Source organism: Pagrus pagrus (genome assembly GCF_965226575.1).
Source record: "Pagrus pagrus genome assembly, chromosome: 20".
NCBI lineage: Eukaryota > Metazoa > Chordata > Actinopteri > Spariformes > Sparidae > Pagrus > Pagrus pagrus.
In genome coordinates this window covers 22,837,633-22,858,570 of record NC_140207.1, presented here as the reverse complement: position 1 = coordinate 22,858,570, position 20,938 = coordinate 22,837,633, and the positions used below count along the sequence as shown (strand labels likewise).

Sequence of the window (20,938 nt, the reverse complement as noted above, 5' to 3'; positions counted from 1 at the left end):
TGTGATCTGCCTCAGCTGCTGGCTGCTTTAGAGGCACTGAGAATAGAAAGGTGATATTAACCACAACATAAACACAGTCTCAGCGCTGTAAGACTTTGAGCCAATCAGGGAATGTTAAGAGGAAGCTAGTGAGATATCTAAATATGTATGTAGAGGCACAGCCGGATTTCCTGCAGATAATTCACTGTGATCCATTTGAGAGCACACATGGAAATATTTTTGTATTTTTAGATTCTGGTTATTTTCAGATCACCTCATGCTATGATTATGCAGCTTCTTCACAGTTAAAGATAGTATGATCTCACCCTGTCACTCATGTAAACTCTCATATGGATTTACTCACTGATGTTCACAGGTCTAATGCTTAAATCACCTTAATCATGAATCATAATGTCACTGCTTCACTGACAGTGCGAGGTTATTTCTAAGGTTGTGTGAAAAATCCAAAAATAAACCTTTCACCTTGACACAGGCAGATCACTGTTGGTTTTTACACAGCAGCAAAAGGTCATAAATAACTCCACACAGTAGCTCTGTGGAGTAAAGCTCCAGCTGTATGCCTGCATTGTGCTTAATTTGTTCATGTCTGTGTGTTCCCATGCTTGGTTGGCTGGCTCATTAGCGAGTCAGTTATTGATTGGAATAACGATCATATTTATCAAACTAATGAGCCATACAGCATAGATATGGTTTGTAGATCATTGAGGCCAATCATGGATTGGTTTGTTCATTACACATGTATATAAAACACATACTTGTGCCTGTAAAGAAACGAGAGACAGATGCAAAAAAGGAAAAAGCATAGAACAGAAAAAGATATAAATACTCCATTCAAACAGAATGCCACCTTGTTATATTTTAGGTTAGGTTTTAAGATTTTCTTCAATCCTTTTAAAGTCCCTCATGGCCTGAGTAGGGTTGCAGTGTTACACCAGTTTCAAAGTATACAGTTGTCTCCAGGTTTGTTGAACACTTAAGTGCGTGTATTTGGTGGGGGATTTGGAGGTTGTCCCCCAAGAGGATGTTTTCACAGTTCAACATAATTATTTTTTCATTATACAACACAAGGTTGAACAAATTGAAAGTCTGAAACTCCTTCATGCTACACAAACATGGAACATATGTATATATACGTATGTTCCATGTCTATGTATAGATATCTAGACTATAAACATACAGTACATCTGTATATATGTATACACCCAGGAAATAATTGATGGTGAGGATTATATGGCCAGAGTCTTAACATTAAAGTCTGACATCGGGTAAACAACAACAAACAACCTTGGCTATGTGTGAGCACCAAGCATCAATGTTGTAAACACAGAGTCCACCTCTCCCTGTCCTGCGCCCTGTCATCTTGGAACACGGTCCACCTGTTGAATTCAGCAGCTTGACCCGGGGAGTTGTGGTGGAGACAAGTCTCTGTGAAGATGTATCTTTGGCCAGCCTAAGTCCCATTTCGTCCATTACATTTGTGTCAGGTTGAACGTCTGTCAGGACATAACATTTTGTGAATTATGATAAAGTGATTGTTCAACCTCCTTTAATTGCCATTTAATTGATAATTGATAACATTCATAATGTATCGAAACACTGTGTATGTGAAAATCATTGGTCGCTATTAATGATCATCCAACAGAGGATTATTGCTCGTCCTGCAGTTCCCTCTGCTCTGTTGACTGTTTTTCTGTCTTTCAGCTAATTGTTTTGGGTTTTTTTTTGGGGGGGGGGGGGGTTTGACCCACAACTTTGTTTTGGTTCCCTCATCAGCATCTTTTCATGTGGCAGCATGCAGCTTTTTTTAGTGATAAGTCCTTAAAAACCAACTATTCACCTGCCCAGCACCAAATAGCAGCCAGACACAGTTAGTAGCCAGCTGGTGAGCATAGTGTAGCAATTAGCAGCCAAACAGAGACCTAATTAGAGCGAATTTGGTCTTACATTTAGCAGTTTGACAGAAACAAAACTCCGAATGAATGCTCATGACTGGTGGACATGAAAATAAGTAACTGTTTGCTAACAAGCCTGTTTCCACTGTCGCAAGGTGGCCAGAAATATTTGATGCAGGGTTAATTTTTATTAATACTGCCTTTAAGTTTCTGTGTAAGGTACTATGTACTGCTATGTAGTGTGTGTGTGTGTGTGTGTGTGTGTGTGTGTGTGTGTGTGTGTATGTGTTTATGTGTACTGTATATAAAAATACAAGTTGCTGCTGCTGGGCTTTAATCAGGCCTGGCTCTGATGTATGGCCCCGCCAATGGAACTCGGCCCTCCTTCCAAATTAAAGTTCCCCTGTGCCCCAGGCTAGGACACATAGCAGGTCTTGTAAGTCCTTGTTTTTTGTGTAACTGTGTGTATTTCTGTGTGTGTATGTATGTGTGAATGTTAGCTGAAGAGATGTGGAGGTTTACACATCACTCATGCTTGCCTCACCCTGTGGCCACAGACAGAGTAGGAGGAGATGAAGGAAGGGGAGGAGGGGAATAAATGGAGAAGCCATAGGAAGAGAAAGAAGAAGAGAAAAGAGGCAAAGACTCAGAGGATGGACGTAGACGAGATGCCTGTGTCTGCCTCAGGCTGCACCAGATGTGCTTCAGGCTCTCTTTTATACTCTGGTTTCTATCACACAGCTTATAAACTGACAGCCAGGGACAGTCAGCAAGAAAGTCTCTCTCTCACACACACACACACACACACTGCACATGTATGTCAGCAGCTCTGTAACACTACGTTCCACCGAGCCCTCCCTCCTCAAACCTTGACAGTAGCCTATGTTCCTTATTTTCTGTAATGCTCTCAGTCTTCTTTTCCCCTTTGTTACCAAGGCAACAAAGCTGCCAGTTTATGAAGCTGTCCCTTAAAATTAGGGAGCAGGTGCCGGATGGTGTTTGTTGAAGTCTTCCCTCATTCTTGATTAAATAAAGATATATTGTTATTATTGCCTCACTTTTCTGTTGTCCCAAGCTTTTTAAAGCCCCCATGTCACCTTATTACCAAAGCTGATTTATCAACCTCTGCCAAATCCTTCCCTTTGCTCATCTCTTCCACGCACACTCCTTGAGTTTCACTATGTTCCCTTTATCTTCCAATTATTTGTACCTTTTTCATTCAACTTCCCTCTCTCACTGCCTTCCTCTCACTCTAATGCAGGCGATTTGCTCATTATAGTTAACAAGCTTCGTTGCTCGTTTGCCAAAACCACTTATCCTTCCGCTTAGCCAAACCACATAGCATCAGCCCGACAATTACAAACTGTGTATCCAAGTGGCTCGGCTCCATACAGAAGAGACAATTACTGATTGTGTATTGAAGTGGTTGGCTGGTAAATGAGCATGCCAGTAAACAGCAGTGGACGTGTGCTGCATTCACAAGCCTTAACCTTCTTTTGGAAATCAGCCCTCCTTTTCAGGTGGTGGCTGGAGGGGAGGTTCCTCCTGCTCTCTTGAGGAACGAAAGGCTTAGGAAAGCTCAAAAAATGAACATCAGAGTATGTCCTTTGAAACTGCCTGCACCTCCCAATGTCCCTGCCTCTCTCCAGCAGCCTATACTGCTGAGAAATCTTGAGATCTTACATAACCACATTCAAAGACAGAGAGAGAGGGAGGGTGTGGGAGAGAGAGAGGGCAACACAGCGGGCAGGGAAGTGCTCACAAAGGAATAACGGCAAAGAAAATGGAGAGGGAGATCAACAGTTAAATACAATGTATAGCAGACTTGCACAGATTTATCGGAGCCGTAAACATACAACCTATATAACACAGTGCACATGTATTTTAAGTTGTATGTGTTTTGAAGTGTATGCAAATCCCTCAGGTCATGTCGGCCAGCTGCACATTGTGCCCTTACCTTTTTCAAGGAGCATAAAAACAACGTGCGCCTGCAGAATTTCCCATTCAAATAAGCTCTTCTCTTCTATTCAAATGACCTCAGCTGACCTCCAGTTGACACGATTCCCACCACCTGGGACCTCTCTCACACACACTACCACACTCTCTCCTGGTTGTGTACACAGCACGTCTAATTTTATGATGTGGTTTGTGCTGCTCTGGATTCATGTGTTTGCCTTGTTCCTCTCTCATCTGTGAGTGTTGTGTGTTGAGAACCAACTCAAACTATGCACCCTGAGATGTTTTGGTCAAGTCGAAACACTCAGAAAGTTGACTTGATCTCTATCTGACTATCTGAGGCTCATCCTCAGGAATTTTTAATGTACATACCTGTCCGACTTAAGTGTGCATTCGTGTCTGTCTTTAAACAGTGAGAGTGAAGGAATGTCCGGCAGACAGGGACAGAGGAGGATGGGAATCATCACAGCCTTAGACAGGAAATGAAACTCTCTTGTTCTTTCGTCTCTCCCTATCACTCTTCCCACGTGCTGCTGTCTACATATTCCCATAGTGTTTGACCCTAGGATTTGAAAGTGTTGGACGAAACGAACAACATCAAGTACGTGTCAAAGGTGTCCTGAGGGTGGAATTTGAGTCCGTGTCATGCGGTCATTGAAGAGGTTTGGAGAGGAACCATTAACATATTCACTGCATGAAAAACAGGGAATGTGGACGGCAAGTCTCCAGGAAACACTCCAAAAATGTGCTTTGTGGACCACTGCAGGTTGGTTGCTGGCTGGCTGTCAGTATAAAGCCCACTTATTTGGCTACAACTGATATTATTTTTTGTCCAATTATAGATTAACGTGCCATTTCATTTTTTGTCCAGTTAATAGTTCAAAGCCCAAAGATATTCATGGTACTGGGGTTGGTTTCCAACAGAAAATAATCCATAGCCCCTTAGCTCTCGCTGGCCAGCTGGGAGATGTGTGTTAACGGCTAGTTCAATTAGCTCTCTTAGCTTTTTAGTCCAATTAATGCATGAATGAACAACTCTCTTAAATGCCACAATCATATAAAGCAAAGTAGCCATCATGAATGTACCTCTGTCCAAACGCCTCTGTGATTTGACAGTGACTCCTCATTGCTGTAGATGTGTCTTTGTGCAGAAGTTAGCAGCTGAGCAACACTCACTTGTTCTTCACTCAGGGGCTGTGTGCTGTTCGCTCAGTGCATCGTTGTCATTGTTAACCATAACAAATTACCTCATGTCTCACATGTAAAAAAACACCATCACAAAGAATGTGACAACAAACATGTCTGTCAAGCTAGCATGTTAGTGTTGGGACATTTTCAGCGCTTTCTCTGCCATTCATATGTGACTAGCTCACTAATAGCTTTAGCAATACATCCACCTAGCCACGTGGATGACTCTGGTTATGCGCAATGACTGCACGGGCAGAGTGCATGCAGGCAGGCAGGTACGTTGTTAGACAGACAGGTAGTCTTTCCAATCTTTTCATACAGGCCAAGTGAGATGATTAGATGGGCTTATTAGAGGCCTGTAACAGCCACAGATACTGGATGTTTTTTCCTTCTTTTATTTGTCAGAGCATTCGATATATTGATTATGGTGGGATGGGGGTGAAGAGATTTCCTACAAACAACGAAAAATGCTTCTAGAATAACCTTCTTTATATCTCTGTTGGTCATTTCAAATAATCTACCCTTATTTCAGCTCAAATGACTATCAACAAGTTTCATTACATCTGTCCTTTAGTTTTTAAAAATACTTACATATACATAGATTTATAGACCAAAGTGTTGGTCAAGCTTAAGTTTGACCTGGTGGTGGCGCTAGTGGAACGGTCACAAATGGCAATACCCAATCGCATGGGAGGATAGTTGTCAAGACGTCTTGCTCTGCAAAAACAGATGGACTGGCTTACAGATTGACACACAGCATGAGGACAAAAATCAGTGAGAGTCACATTGCCCTAAATGTAAATTGGTAAAATATCAGTTGTGTACTCTTTGTATATGAACCATACTGTATGTACCATCTGTGAGGTGTGATGTTCCTGACTGAAGGGTTCGGGTATGTCCTTGATTGTGCGTCTTCGCACTTCTGTGCCAACTTGGCCACTCTGAAGCCAGTAAGCGTTGAAAGCTGTGAAGCATATTTAGATATTTTCTTGGCAGCTTTAGTTCATTCTGGCACAACTTCCTTCTTGATAAGGCATTAAAAAGTTAAGTCTGTCAATGACAAGGTGGTTACTTGCAGAAATGCCAGTCAAAGTGCTGTACATGTAAGTACCATTCACATTCTTAATATACGTGCTCATTAGCATTAATTGCTGCTATGGTATGCATTGCAGTCTACCACACTGGTTTTCTTAATAGATCAAATGAATGTTAGGTGATACATATCTGACACCCTTTAACTTGAAACACACTCAGACTTCATCGTAACAGAGTTGTGTGTTAAATAATTTATGCATTCAACATGCTGTGCTTCATTATCTCCTGTAATGTGAACACATAACATACACACAGCCACGCTCCCTGCTACTAACATAATGAACTGACATGTCATAAAGAATAGAGAAAATCGCAGGTAGTCCTTTTGAAATAAGTCTTGAATTGAAGCGGTTCTCCCACAAAGTAGTGACATTAGGTATCGCTCTGCTAATGAGCCCTTCCTGATCGAAACCACATTTGTCGAGCTGACAGAGGTGTATGGGACTTCAATGAACCCAACAACGATGACAACAATGTTCCTAGATATGTATTAATGATTATTTTTATTTGTTGGATATGTCCTGGATGCTTCACCGGGTTAAACTTGAGAATGAGGGCATGCTTGTATGAATTAGGCTTGGTGTGCATTGTTTTGCTGACCGTTGTATCAGTGGACAGTTTAAAGCATCTCATTAGCAGTCAGGTGTGCACATCACTCCACAAATCATGTGTCACTTAAATGTGCATGCATGCAAATGATGATGGTTTCAAAAGAGTCACAGTGTTCCTCCCAAGCTCCATGATGTGATTATAACGACCAGCACAGAATGAAAAAGCAGAAAAGCTTTTATTTCATCTCACTGTTTAAAATCAGACAAAAAGTTAGAAGGGAGGTTTTGTGAACATGCAGTTTGTGTCTCATCAGTTTGTAGGAAATGTAATCGGACACTGTGTTGATTCATATGAGCTTTACCTGGATGACCTGTTTTTGTTTTCCTAACATGTAGTACTGGTGCTTTGAAACCGTCATGCAATCTGTAGGTTCCTGTGTGTCCACCTGCACATGTGTGTAGATGTCTGTGGTGTAGGATTCATAGGTGTTTGGGTGTAAGACTGTGCATGTGTACTTTTTAATTTAACAGGCAGGTTTGCGTGCCTGTGCTCCAGTACTGACATGTAATCTGTTAACAGCAGTGTGTGATTGATCCTTGACAGGAGGCTTATCATTGTGTCACATACAGTGATGGAGCCTGAGGGCACTTGCACACCATCCTGCAGTCACAGTTGTACCCTTTTGTTTATAAGTGTGTGTGTGTGTGTGTGTGTGTGTGTGTGTGTGTGTGTGTGTGAGTGTGTGTGTGTGTGTGTGTGTGTGTGTGTGTGTGTGTGTGTGTGTGTGTTTTCATCCTGGTGTCTAATTATTATCTTTATATGTTTCTACTTCATGTGTGGTTTTATAAACTCATCATCATAATTATTAGATATATATATTGATATATTTTACAACCTAACCGATACTGGATTTCTGGGGCTGATATCGATATAGATTAGAGCTGGGCAGTATGGCCTTAAAATTATATTACAATATTTTTAAGCCATATTGCAATATAAAATATATACCTCCATATTTTGAAATATGGGCGACAAAATCAAAAGTCACAATATTTTTGACCAAATAGGCCCTGCTTCAATATTGATTTTGTAGCAATATTGTAGAGATGACTATGCTTTCACAAAACACAATGAGATTTCTTATCAATAATCATCGATAATGTTGAAATAATGACGGTAGTGGGTAAAGACAACAGCAAGTAGAACACTCTAATAAGTTTAGAAAATGACATCACTTTACTGTAATGCAGCCTTTAAAACCAGGAAACGACAACACTCATTCATGTCATCACTATATAACGGTCCAAAATCTCAGACAATGTATAGTCATGGATCATGATCACGATCTATATCGTATATATTGCCCAGCCCTAATATAAATATTATTTTTCTTAAAGATTTAATATGTAAGAGTTCTGCTTAAAAATGTCAAAAAATGACTAGACCTTTGTTATGGATTTTGTTGAGTTGTGTTCTTACATTGACCCATATTGATCCACAAGTTTGCTCAAGGTAATGGTGCGTTTGTTCTGGGCACCTGTTGTTATAACTTCCAGGACAGAGTCAGAGATTGTGGAAGGAAGTCGGCGAATGAGACTAACTGTATCGTGAATAAAACTAAAACATTCGTCCAGAGTATTTGTGCCAGAGTCACATCAGATAGATTTCCATCAGCAGTGATGAAGTTTAATGGTGTGTTCACCACCAGCAAAAATGAGTTCGACACCGGCAACATTTGTTTATTCACGTTACTTGCACGAGTATTTATTCACCCAAAAGAGCGCACTTTACTGTGACTTACATTAGCCATAAGCTAGCAAGCAACAGGACATACCATGGATGTGTGTCTTTGTGTTTGAATTGAGGTCAGTCACAAACTCTCTCTCTTCTTCTTCCCCTCTCGTCTCTGTAACGTTATATTGATGAAGTAAAGTACATCTCCCTTCCACCCCCATCAGCAGTCAACATTACAGAACATAAACACCAGCAACACCAGTAATACCCAGTACACTGGCTTTTTACAATAATAAACTCACTTTCTGTAGAGTGCTGTGTTAATTTACTGTGGAAACTGAACATTTCCTCTAGCTGCAGCTTCACATTTAAAGCATTTAACTGGTGAAACACAGGTTGACATAGGCTAGTCACAGGAAATGCAATGTGCTTACCACTTACCACTATCCTTTACCAAAAATGCATCTACAGAGCAAAACAACTGCTGCTGCAAACTTTCAACCCGATTACACTTCACCCCTCATCCCACTGGTTGATGAGGTATGTTGATAAAGCGTGAGGGTTAATATAAGACTTCAATCTGTGATAAGTCACCTGATCTCTCCTTCCCTTTATTACTTCAGTCTCTCATTTCTCCATCCCGTCAATAGAAGAGGGTGTGGAGGAGACGACTTAATGAAGGCTGAGGAAGAGAGCCTGCTCTTGATTGGAAACAAGCCTCTGATTAACTTTGTACTAATAGTAAGTGGTAGAGAGGGCAGGGGAGAATGGAGTGGCTTTGAGAGTGAGAATTTCATGAGCTTGATCTGACACTTTATTGTTTCACCGTGTCCTAACTGCATGTGAGCATCAGAAGTTCACTGTCCACACTTAATTCTTTAAAATGTATTCTGCTATAGCATGTCAGCAAACCACGTCCCTATCAGCCGTGCACTGGAGATCAGATAAGAGACTTAACCACTCATGAAAAAGAGTTTGCTCAGATAGCCTATCTTCCTAAGATTGTACTTTTTAAACATAACATTACACATTTTGTACTGTGGTACATCTTTAGCTGTTTCACTGCTGGAAAGGACATGCAATGTAGCAAACAGCGACTCTTACCAGAATCCTTGAGTATCCTTGTCTCCTTCCAGCCAGCTGGCACCTTACTCAGGGTTTTGTTGTAGAAAAAACACAGTATTGTATAGATAACTCTAGTGTGTGAGTGTGAATCTTTGGCAATCTGATGATTCAATTTGATTCTTGGGTGTCCGATTCGATTCGGAATCGATTTTCGATTCAAAATGATTCTCGATACAAAATTGATTATCAATTGAATGAATAGAAAAGGGGTCTTTTGCTTCAGTTTACTGTGTGATGAACCATCACTGGTGTTCTTTATCTGCTGAAATACAATATGAGACACAACTGATTTTGAATTAAGATAAATGGTCTACAGCCTTTTTATTTTAAAAAGTTAACAGTATTAATTAATGAGTTAATTAATTTGAAAGCATGCATGTGTGTATGTGGATAACAAAATAACAGCAGCCTCTGTGCTGCACTGTTAGCTCCGGGGGTTTGAGCAGAGTTATGTGATGCTGAATGTGTGCGGTTGTTAGCTGGTCTTGTATATTAATGCTGACCGCTGCTCCGCTCCATTAACGTTACGTGATCACGTCTCGTGACAGCATATAAAGTGTTTACAAACGTGTGGCCTGCTTAATGTTCGTCTTGTGAAGGTAATTATCCAGCCATTAAATAAAAGACATACTTGCAACTGCTGCCTTGTTTGAAGATGAACTTCAACATAACTCTAGCGTGTGCACGCTGTAAATTGTCTGGGTGCTGCACTAACCTCGCACATTAGTTCTGCCTTTTTCGTTCCATCAACATCATGCTACTAATAAACATTTGTGAATAGATTCTGAATCGTGGGAGACAAGAATCGCGATTCTTATGTGAATCGATTTTTTTACCCACCCTTAGATAACTCCTCATTTTAACTTGATGAATCAACCCTTCCTCCTTCATGTCGGGCTTTCAGTGCAAACTGTGGGAGTGAAAATAGGAACAGTCATGCTCCGGCAAGCACTTCGTCCCAGGCCAGATAGGAACTCCAATAGGAAACATTGAAATCAAGCTGATTATGTTGCTGGCACTCTTTGCGTCACATGCAGTGTCATATGTTATCATTCTCTTAATTCACCATAAAATCTAAAGCAAAAATGATGGTATAAGTATGGATCACTCAGCGTCTCCCAGAAACAAATACCTATTTGACATTCCGTGGTAGTATCGCAGTCCACAAAAATGTTATTGCTTTTATCATAGCCTCTGCTCACTTTATCAGATTGAAGCTGAAATATTGAAAAACCTGTCTTCAGTTCCTGCTTACTTATTCATTTTCATCATCTCAGTTGCATGCACACGAAGCAATATTGGATTTTTTTTTAGACTAGCAGGAAAGTTGACTACAATAGGTGGAATACAGAGTTGTGATCACCTCACCTTAGACATACTGTAGTAAGAAAAAATGCTCACAAGCCCTACTTCACAACTGATTAATGGGTATATTATTTCTTATTAGTAACAACCCTGAAGCCTGGGACCTGTTTTGGCCAGTCCAGTCATCCACCTGGATGGTGTTTATCCAGGCCTGAATAAACAGAGTCCAGAGCTCCACTCAGCACCAGCACACCTCATCCTTTATCCTGGGCATGTGCCCTCCGGGACAGACAGCTGGTTTAATGGATCCCCCTGTTCGGACTGCAGCTTTGTCAACTTCCCAACCACCCCGCTCCCATCAGCACCGCCACATCAATCATATACAAGGCTCGACTGCCATCATTTCTCATTTTCGCCAACAGAGGGCAGAATTATTCATTGAGGCTATCATACAGCATAGAAATACTATATACACATAGACACACACATACACATTTGATACACAGCATGTACATACATGTTCAAAGCGTACACACATACACATACAGATTCACACACCATCAATCTATTACTGTCCAGCCACCACTTTGCCACATAAACACACAGCTCACCAGTTGGCTATTCGTCTCTATTACATCTGAGAGAGGCTGATGAATTGTTGTCTGGAGTAGTTTGTCCTTCCACTGCTTCTCATCGCCAATCTAGTAAAAGGTGCAGGGGTCAGCTACATGGCATTTAACTATTTGTGTGTGCGGTGTTTGTTTGTCTGTGTGTGTATTCATGTTATCAATTTTGAAAGATGGAACAATTTTACATCACTTCAGAGGACAGCTGGTAGCCAAAATCAGAGGGACGGGGGAGTTGCAACACCAGGATTAACAGTCTGTGTGGCATTCACACACACAGGCAAATGCCACATGCACACAAGCTCACACACACCAATTTATTTTTCCGTTCTGTCATCCAGCTCCCTGCCCAGCCCTGCTGGAACAACACACCTGTATGAGACTGTGGTGTAGTATAGCCAGATTAATTTCTTGTCTCTGAAGATAACACTGACAGCACACCAGTGCGTGTGGAGCTGCTTTGCCAATATGTATATTACCCTGATGGAATAACAAGGGATAAGTTGTTGTGCCCTGCCACCTAGTGGTTTACTAGGTCCAATTTTCAGTGCGCTACATGAGAATCACTCAGATTTCAGCCTGAACTGAAAGGATTACAAACTTTTTGAAGGACACATTTCACATTTCATTTACCACTTTGACATGCTCTACATGTAATGTACTGTCATTGAGTGGCGTGAGAGTTATCATAATGACAATAACACATTTAAACGTTTTTAAAAAGTAGATCCTGTGAGTTTAATTGGTTTACCATCACTTGAACTCTGAATCCCTTGTGCCTCCATGGTGATTAATACACAAGTAATTAATGATGCCAGTGCATTCTGGGTGAGCACAGACACATCAAACAGTTGATTTCAGAGTAATGGGGCAGCACTTTGTGTGCAGCAGGGAGTCCCTTGTGAGAATGAGTGAAGGAGAAGCTGGTCAGGGCTTGTTGATTTGACTAATGACACTAGAGTCAACTCTTCATGTCCCTTTTCTCATGCTAATTTCCAGGAAAGTTAGAGGTCATAGTTGGCTAAAAAAAAACATCCATTGGGGCTTTTAATCACCTTCTATGGCCACTGTCTTTAACAATGCCTCGCCCTGCACAGTGCACAGGCCAGGTCATCATGTAACATAAGTTTCTTTTCCTTCTGTTCTGATTTGATTTGAAGTGTACAGTATATCCATCCATCCCGTCATTATGGAGTTGTTGTACAAGGAAATCAGTTCATTTTAAACGTTTATTTTAGTCTGAGCAGAGGTTTGAAGTGGAGCTGGCTTTGTCAGACCAATGTCATTAATGGGCAGAAGACCACTGAGTCTTTTTAACTGTCTTAGCATTGACTTCACTATCAACATGATGTCTGAACTTGAAAAAACAAGCAGCCAATAAGGTTGTTGTGGTCTTTGCAGTCACCCTGATGTGTAGTTACAATAGTGGTCAAGATCATTGTGATGCTCATCCAGTGTCTTAATAATTAATCCAACTCTGTACAGTACATTTTCCTTGTGATGAATGACACTTAAAGGCAATTATGCAAGTGCAGTTGTCAGCTTGTCCTGAGTGTTTTGGATTTAAGCAGGCTTGCTTTGGCTCTGAATATTGCCAGGAACATAACAAGCTTCAGGAGTTGGCCTGCAGCCAGCCGGCCTGTAGAGTATTTAAAGCCGTCTCAGTGGATCTGTGCACATGAACATCTGCACCTTGTCCTCTTGTAGTTTTTTTTTTTTTTATGGCAAGGAGTGATGGAGCGGAGGAGAGTTTGTCTGTGAATGAGACTCTGCATCTTTCATTTCCCTCTGTCACTTTGTCACTATATATCTGTGTGTGTGGAGGTCTCTGTGTGTGATACAGAACAGAGCAGCTGAGAGGAAACACAGCTCACATTCTCATCCTCTTACATCCCCTTAGCTCTCGCAGACATGGGTTCCCCCTCCTTTTGTCTGTGATAGACAGTAACCATGAGCATAATGTTTTTTTGGATATGATACCTTAGTCTTGATGGAAATACAGATATGTGCTGTGCCAGCACTCTCACAGAATACATAAACAAAGCTATCCACATTGATTTCAAGTAGGAACAGCTGTGGGTTATGTAAGTGTCACTTTCTGTGACAACAGTTTGAAAAATAATAAGAGCTGCAAAGATTTTTGTGTGCTGTACTGAGCTACCCTGCTCCTCTCTTTAAGTTTCTGTTTCAGTGAATATCACTGAGAAGTAAACTTCTTCTAAATTGTTAGTTTAATTTCTATTTGAAACAAACTTCAGAAGCAAAGTGAGCGTATAGAGTCCGTGCGAGAGCTGCAGACAGAGTTCAATGGAAAATAATTTCATAAAACCTTTGATCATATACAGTTCAGTCAGCACAGTGGAGTGTAGAGCAGATATGTGTGTTGTCAAACCATTGACAATAAATGATTGTTTTAGGCCTTTTGACCTACAAGTGTGCAGAGACCACTGTTGTCCACTAGGGGGAGGGGATGTATCGCTGTAGGGGGAAGTCCCCATACTCCAGATGGTGATGATACAGTATTTCAAACATAGTCAAATCCATCAGCTTTCAGTAGAATTAAACGGGATGTGATGATGGGTCAGTGATGCAGACTACTGAAATGTGTCATGTCAGGGACAGTGTTGGCATTGAACTGAAACACAACCTGAAAATAATTGTGTTTGCTGCTCACCCTCAACTTCCTTGGGTGTTTAATATCCCCAGTGTGTTGCAGTATTAATGTGCCATATTATATACTCAACATCATCAACTCTTCTACATCTTCACCGAAACATTTTGCCCTTGCATGAACACACACATGCACAATTCCTTCACTAGTTGTCTTTTTGTCCAAGTCTATGCCTTCCTATCTAAAAGTATGTAGAAGAGAAAGATAATTATATTGAATTGGATTAGATTAGATGTTTATGCCTTTTGCAGAGGTACAGGGACAGGGTACAGTGCATAGCAATCCCGACGTATCTCTGAATGTCAACTTGTAGAAGTAAAGGCAATTAGAGGAGCAGCATAAAAGTAAGAAATACACACTTAAAAAAACACTATGAATTAAATAATAATTGAAATAAAAACACACACTATGAATTACTGCACATGAATAATTTGTTTAATGTGTTACATATTACTTATTACTTTTTCTTGAAGTACTGCATTACTCATTTTATTTACTCCCTGTAGGAAGTCATTTGTTACATTACTCCTTAAATTAAGTTTGTATTCCTCCACAACATCACCTGACATGCATTGTCAGGTCGCTGCAAGTTAATGATGTAATACAACATACATATGCTCACATGTGAGCTCTATCCTCGTACGGAAGACAAACACAAGATCTTGAACGCTCTTTAATAATGGAATACCAGGGTGACAACCAGCTCAGTCAGCACTTCACAGAACAAAAACAATGTCAGTTTATGAAACAGTATAAAAGAGGGCAACCTTTCTAACACAGCCTCAAACAACAACTTAATGCCTCAAAATAAGATATTAATAAATACAATTATATGAGGTCCAACGCCATTGGACGATCATGACAGACTTGAATTAAAAAAACATGTTTAAAAGACATATGAGCTGAATGTAATGGGCCAAACACACTCACTCACTCGTGGGTTAAACCTCCAGAGGAGGAGTCCCTCAAATCATTAGTCAGACAATCCGATCCTCCTCAGAGTCAGCACAAGACTGCCCAGGCTGACGAGGCTCTCTGCGGGCGCACTAGGTGGCGTTGTTGTGTTTCATGGAAATCAGGAGAGGTCAGGAGTTTGTTGTGATAGGCACATTTGATGATTTCTTTCTATCCCCCAGTTATGCAGATAATTAAAGAGCTTATGTATGGCAGTAATGACATAATTGTTTGAGTGGTAACTGTAATGTGATTACTGAATTTAGGAACAGTGCTGTGTTACAGAAGACACATGTAATGTGATTACAGTAATGGGTTACTTTGTAATGCATTACCCTAACACTGATAGGAATTAATGATAATATATGCATGCTGTAATATGCAATGTTACATCACAGAAACTCTGAAATGCCTGAGATTTGATCTGAGAGTTATTTTGTTTCTATCTGTGACTCTCTAAGCACACCCTCTGATCCTTTCACCTCAGTACACAAGTGAGGAGCTGGTTGATTGAACACTAATCTTTATTCCTGTAATCCACTTGTTCTATAGCAGAGATTATGATCTGAATTTCTAATCTAGCACACAGCACAGTGCTGTGTGGCAAAGACAGGCATGGTTCACCTGTTTATCTCTCTTAGGTTGAAAAGATTAAAAAGAGAGGATGAATGTGAAACCTCTTTGACCTTCTTGGTATTTCTTCCATCTGAGGAATCTTTCAGCTTCTGATCACAATCCTCTCTCATCTCCTGCTACACTATAAAAAAGATGTTCCTGAGCAGCAGTTCCCTTGTCCTTGTCCCTCTAAACCCAGCAGGCAGCAATGTCCTGTACAGTCTGCAGAGGGTTTCAGGTGCTTTCACTAACACTGAGTAGGAAAAGTGAGGAGCCTGTCTGAATGGACTGTTAACCCAGCTAAACTACTGCCTTTCTTTCTTACCTCCACATCATCCCACGTCTCCTACTTTCTTTTCATTTTTTTAAAAGGTTTTTCTTAATTTCATTCCCAGTTTGCAAAGAGCCTCAGTAAATCCCCATGAACTGATTGAGTGCTTTAAGTACAGCACGCCTTTGACCCAGAACAGCCTATACCTTGTAAGGGGCAGTTGGTATGTAATTCAGTCAGTTTTTAATCTACATGTGCTTTTGAAGAGGTTATCCTGCCATCGATGTTGAGATTGAGGTTGGATCCTAATCCTTTTCAAGGACGCCACAGATAATACCAAAACCATCCTTATGATACCAAAGATCCCAAACACTGTAATCCTTCTTGATAGACATATACGGTAGAAAATAAAATTATACTATCATTCATCATCAACCCTAATACATGAATTATTTTTTTTCAATGTTTGTTTTTTTTCTAAAACAAGTGAAAATCATGCCAGTAAGTTTTTTTTCCCCCAACATTACAAAAAGGGGTTCTGGTATAAATAGCGGTGTTGTAATCTAATTGAAATCATTCTGATTAGAGATTCCAACTTAACAGTATAGACGGGCACTAAAAAAGTAATCTGATAAAGATGTGTTTACATGCCCAAAGCATTTAATCAGATTAATTCATATTAGATTAATATTCTTCATTCATTTGCGCCATCTGTCAATACACTTTTCACATTCATATTAATTTAACTAATGTTAGCCGATGTTGTGAAATTAAATGTCCAGTTTGATCTTACCAGTGATGCTGCTGGCCTTATAGAGTAGGACCAGGAGCCTCAGACGTGTTGTCCTCAAACCCCACACTGTAGCAAGTCATGTTTGCTCTGCCTGTGTCAGAACCATTTTTGCCATTTTGACTTTTAGCCCTGTAATGTTAGTAGGCTGCCTTTAAACTTCTCAAACAACTTGTTGTTTTGAGCCTTTCAACCATCAAGCATTTCAACCAATCTTTAACCCCTTTGACACCTCCAGTTGTTGTATCAGCCACAGACCTTTTTTTTTTCTTCCGCCATGTTTTTGTGCCCCCTGAAAGGAATGTCACCTCTGATGCTACCCCCATGTGGGCCAAGCATGTGCAGAACGACTATATTTCTTCCAACCAGAGATCAGATCTGTCTCTTCCGACTGAGATGTTTACATGAGGCATTTTTATTCTGATTGGGCATTTAGTCTGATTATTAGTGGAATATTAGGGGCCATGTAAACACAGCTACTGTTTAATTCCCTGAAAACCAGCCAGGTAAAAACAATATTTTAAAATTAGGACATTAGAAACACCTTTATCCAGATTGTATCTTTTTTCTGTGACTGAAAATACACCTGTCCAGTCCAGTGGACTTAACGTGCCAAAGGTTATATTCTGCCTATATTTTAAAATAAAATCTTTGTAATATGCTGTTTGATGAAACCAGTCAAATGTAGATTATATAGTAATTTTAAATAAAACATGCAAAATAAGGAATAATCTTAACAGGCAGAATATACCCCTTGGTGTCCACTGGACTGGACAGATGCATTTTCGATATATAGATATGTAATATTCAATTTTATATTTAAATAATCCAGTCGACAACTGAGACAGGGTCTGTTTCCAACACTGTTTCTCACTTCACTCAATTGCTGCTGTGTGCTAAAGCATTTGCATCCTCAACAGACAGAGCTATCCAAGATGCTGTTGCCCACCCTGTGTTTTTTATATGTAGATGATCAGAAAAACAAAACAAAACTGGGCGGTCCCTTAAATGTAGAAGTTTTGTAGTCTGTTTGGGCAGTTAGATTATTTCACTGTGCAACTCACGTAAGAACAACAAGCTTAAATACATCCTGCTACAACTGTTCATGCAAAAACAAAACTCTCACACTTCTCTTTTTCTCATTATCAATCTACAAGAGAAATTGTGTTAGTCAATTTATCAATAAAAGCAGAGCCTAGTTTAATAAAATGCACTCCCCTATAAAATCACATATATCCCAGAAAACCAATTTTTTGTTTTTTCCATTATCGTGCACCCCTACCATGTTTTATGATCACTGGACCATGCCTGGTCCACCATGAGCAGTTTGCACTCTGTGCTTTTTTTGGAAGTGTTTTAGTGTATTGTGATAATCTCCCTGAGCTTTGTAAGTCAGCAACGCTGAATCAGATTATCAGCTGGTACACGCTGAATTGGAGTCCATCCAGGGGGAGCATTTAGATGAAATGGCATTTGCCCTGTTAACCTCTGAGCTGAATTTATTTCACATGCTCTCGGAGGAAATCTTTTACAGTAGACACAGATGGTGTGATGGTCAACAACAAATAGGTCTGATTTGTCCAAAAGATGTTGGCTTAATTCTTAATTTTTATTGCTCTGCCTGCCTGCCACTGTTCAGTGCTCTAATACACTGATGTGTGCATGCATATCATTCATGCATGTATGATAATTGTACATTATATAGGTGTTTCACATCCACACAGCCGAGTGAGCGTTCCAGATTCATTCGAAGAATTGACAATAACTACTTTATCTTATAATGTATTTGAATTAAAACTATGAGCTGAAGTTAAATCCTCTTGTGTTGACATTTAATCCTACATTTTAGTGTGTGTATGTGTGTGTGTGTGTGTATGTGTGTGTGTGTGTGTGTGTGTGCACATGTTTGTGTTTGTACAAATCACATCTGTCATCCACAAGACACACATCACTGTGTCCTGTGTCTGAACAGGGCACACACACTCATAGCCTGCTGCGTTTACAGTTTGGTTACTGGTTCAACATCTGGGACTGACAGCCTGTAATGATATCAAAGTATTTCTAAGGCATTTTCTTCCACAAATACATTTACACCAGTTTCAAGAATATGAACCAAGCAACATGGAGTGTAAAATGAAAGCCCTCTTGAGGGAGGACTAGTGCTGGAAATCTGTCTCTGATTACTGCTCATAATTAGAGTCAGTGAGGGAATCTAGTAATCCAGTTTAGTCTTTTGGGCAAAGTTAATGAGGGCTTTTATTATTTTGTATTTATTATTAAGTTTTTACTTAATCTGCTCACGTGTTTACATGGAACAGGTTGATGTTTGTCCTCCAAACACGTCTAACCCTATGCTATTGGTTTGAATTTTACTGCTTCACTTAATGTTCTTGCTTACATGATGACGAGGATATAACATTTTTTATCGTCCAGAAAAGTCTAATACATTTTATCTAAATAGTCCAAAATCACAAATCACACTGCTTTACAGTCTATACAGTGTACGACAGCGTCTGTCTGCAGCTGCAGGTCGGTGTAAAGCAGCTTTAGGAGTGATGCAGCACCTCCAGTGATCAGAAAGGCTGCTAATGCAAAGTCACGACTGTTAATGAAAACAGGCATGAATGGACATGACCCAATGGCTTATGAATGAAACATGAGACTGGGCATCTACGTACTGTACACGTGTGCACATAAGCATGCGTGCACACAGGCACACATACACACACGCGCTGTTAGATATGGCCAGATGGTGTAATCCTTTAGTTTTCCCTGTGTTTCATATTTTTTTCCCCTTCTGTGTTGGGATTATGCTGTTGTCCAATCGGATTTCGGCCCACTCTCCAGCGATGATGGGCGCTGAATGACAGGCGGGTGGGTGAGGCAGGCATGCAGTAGATGCACTGTACGTTGGTTTGCACAACATACCGTGTTGGCTGTAAACACTCAGCGCTGCCAAATCCACTGTTGCTGCCATTTGTAGAGCGGGTCACTGACCATCACTGTGCAGGTAAGAGACGGGATGGAGCAGAGCCAGGTACGCCAGGAAATGTGTGTTTTACATCAAAAGGCCACTTTAGGCAGGGAGCAAGGCATCCATGTTTGGAGGAAACAAATATGTGTACAAGGATTACAGTGACAAGCTCAGTAGCTTTCTTGAATTCTCAAAATGCTCATGCACAGAGTGAGCCTTTATTGTGTTACTGCAAACTGCTTGCATTTTGTTGTAGCTTTGTTTTTATGTTGTTATTAGTGATGGACGAGGAGCTGATGATCTAGAAGGACACATTGAATTGGATTTAAATTATGTGCAAATGACTATATGGCTGCTTCTGAGATCATTTTGAATAGCCTTCAATGAGGGAAGTGACCGTCATTTAATTGTGTTGATTTTTGTGTCATGAAATTGAGCTCTATTAAAACATGCTGTAAGGGAATAAAACTTCCCACATCGGACAAAATCCCTTTAGTTTGTCATCAGTATGACCTGGATCGATGAGTTGACTTGACTGATGTGTTTTATCTCACTTTAACCTGCAGTTTATTTATTTCAAACCTACTTTTGGTGTGGATATTCTTTTCTAGTTGTTGACTTATTGTCAGTGTGCAGAGTGTTCATTTTCTGGAGATTTAGGCATCCACTGTACCTCCTGCTGGATATAAGCTTGTAAGACATACATTTTCCTGGATATTATCAGTACACTTCCTTTGTTGAATGTTAAAAATGTTGCAAATACTCCTCCACTTTGACGTGCTCTCATATTGTACCTCAGTAGTTGGATTGATTTTGAACTCTTCTTCTCCTGTTTGATTTGTTTCAGTGTTTCAAATTAAGATGACGTTCTTCATGTCTCAGTGTGTGTGTTTGTGTGTGTACATGACGTGTGTATTGTGATACTTTGAAGTCCCAGTGTCTAAACAAGAATAGCAGCATTATTTGACGTCAAGTCTCGTTGTTATGTACAGTGCATTCAGGCCTATAGACGTGGCAGCGAACTCGAAGCCACTTACTGTCATTTGTGGTCTAATTTCACGCTTACTTAGCTGTTTTAGCACTCATGTGGCAGATTAGCGAACGTGCCCGGCCTCATATGCAGTGAGTGTGTGAGCTGATTAAGCCCAGATGCACATTTAACAAGGAGAGAGAATGGAAAATTAATGTGT

The 20,938-nt window shown here is 40.3% G+C and overlaps 1 protein-coding gene across 2 annotated transcripts in view; it reads left to right on the top strand.

Moving 5' to 3' along the window:
- The window catches only part of kcnh2b (potassium voltage-gated channel, subfamily H (eag-related), member 2b), a 259,375-nt gene that overhangs the window by 118,215 nt on the left and 120,222 nt on the right, over nt 1-20,938 (top strand). Inside the window, exon 1 of one of the 2 annotated variants that reach the window (XM_084341314.1) lies at nt 19,735-19,784. The exons of the other annotated variant lie outside the window; for it this stretch is intronic. The gene's annotated coding sequence lies outside the window, so the exon portion shown is untranslated. Of the gene's footprint in view, nt 1-19,734; nt 19,785-20,938 lie in introns of those variants that run through there. 2 annotated transcript variants of the gene reach the window in all.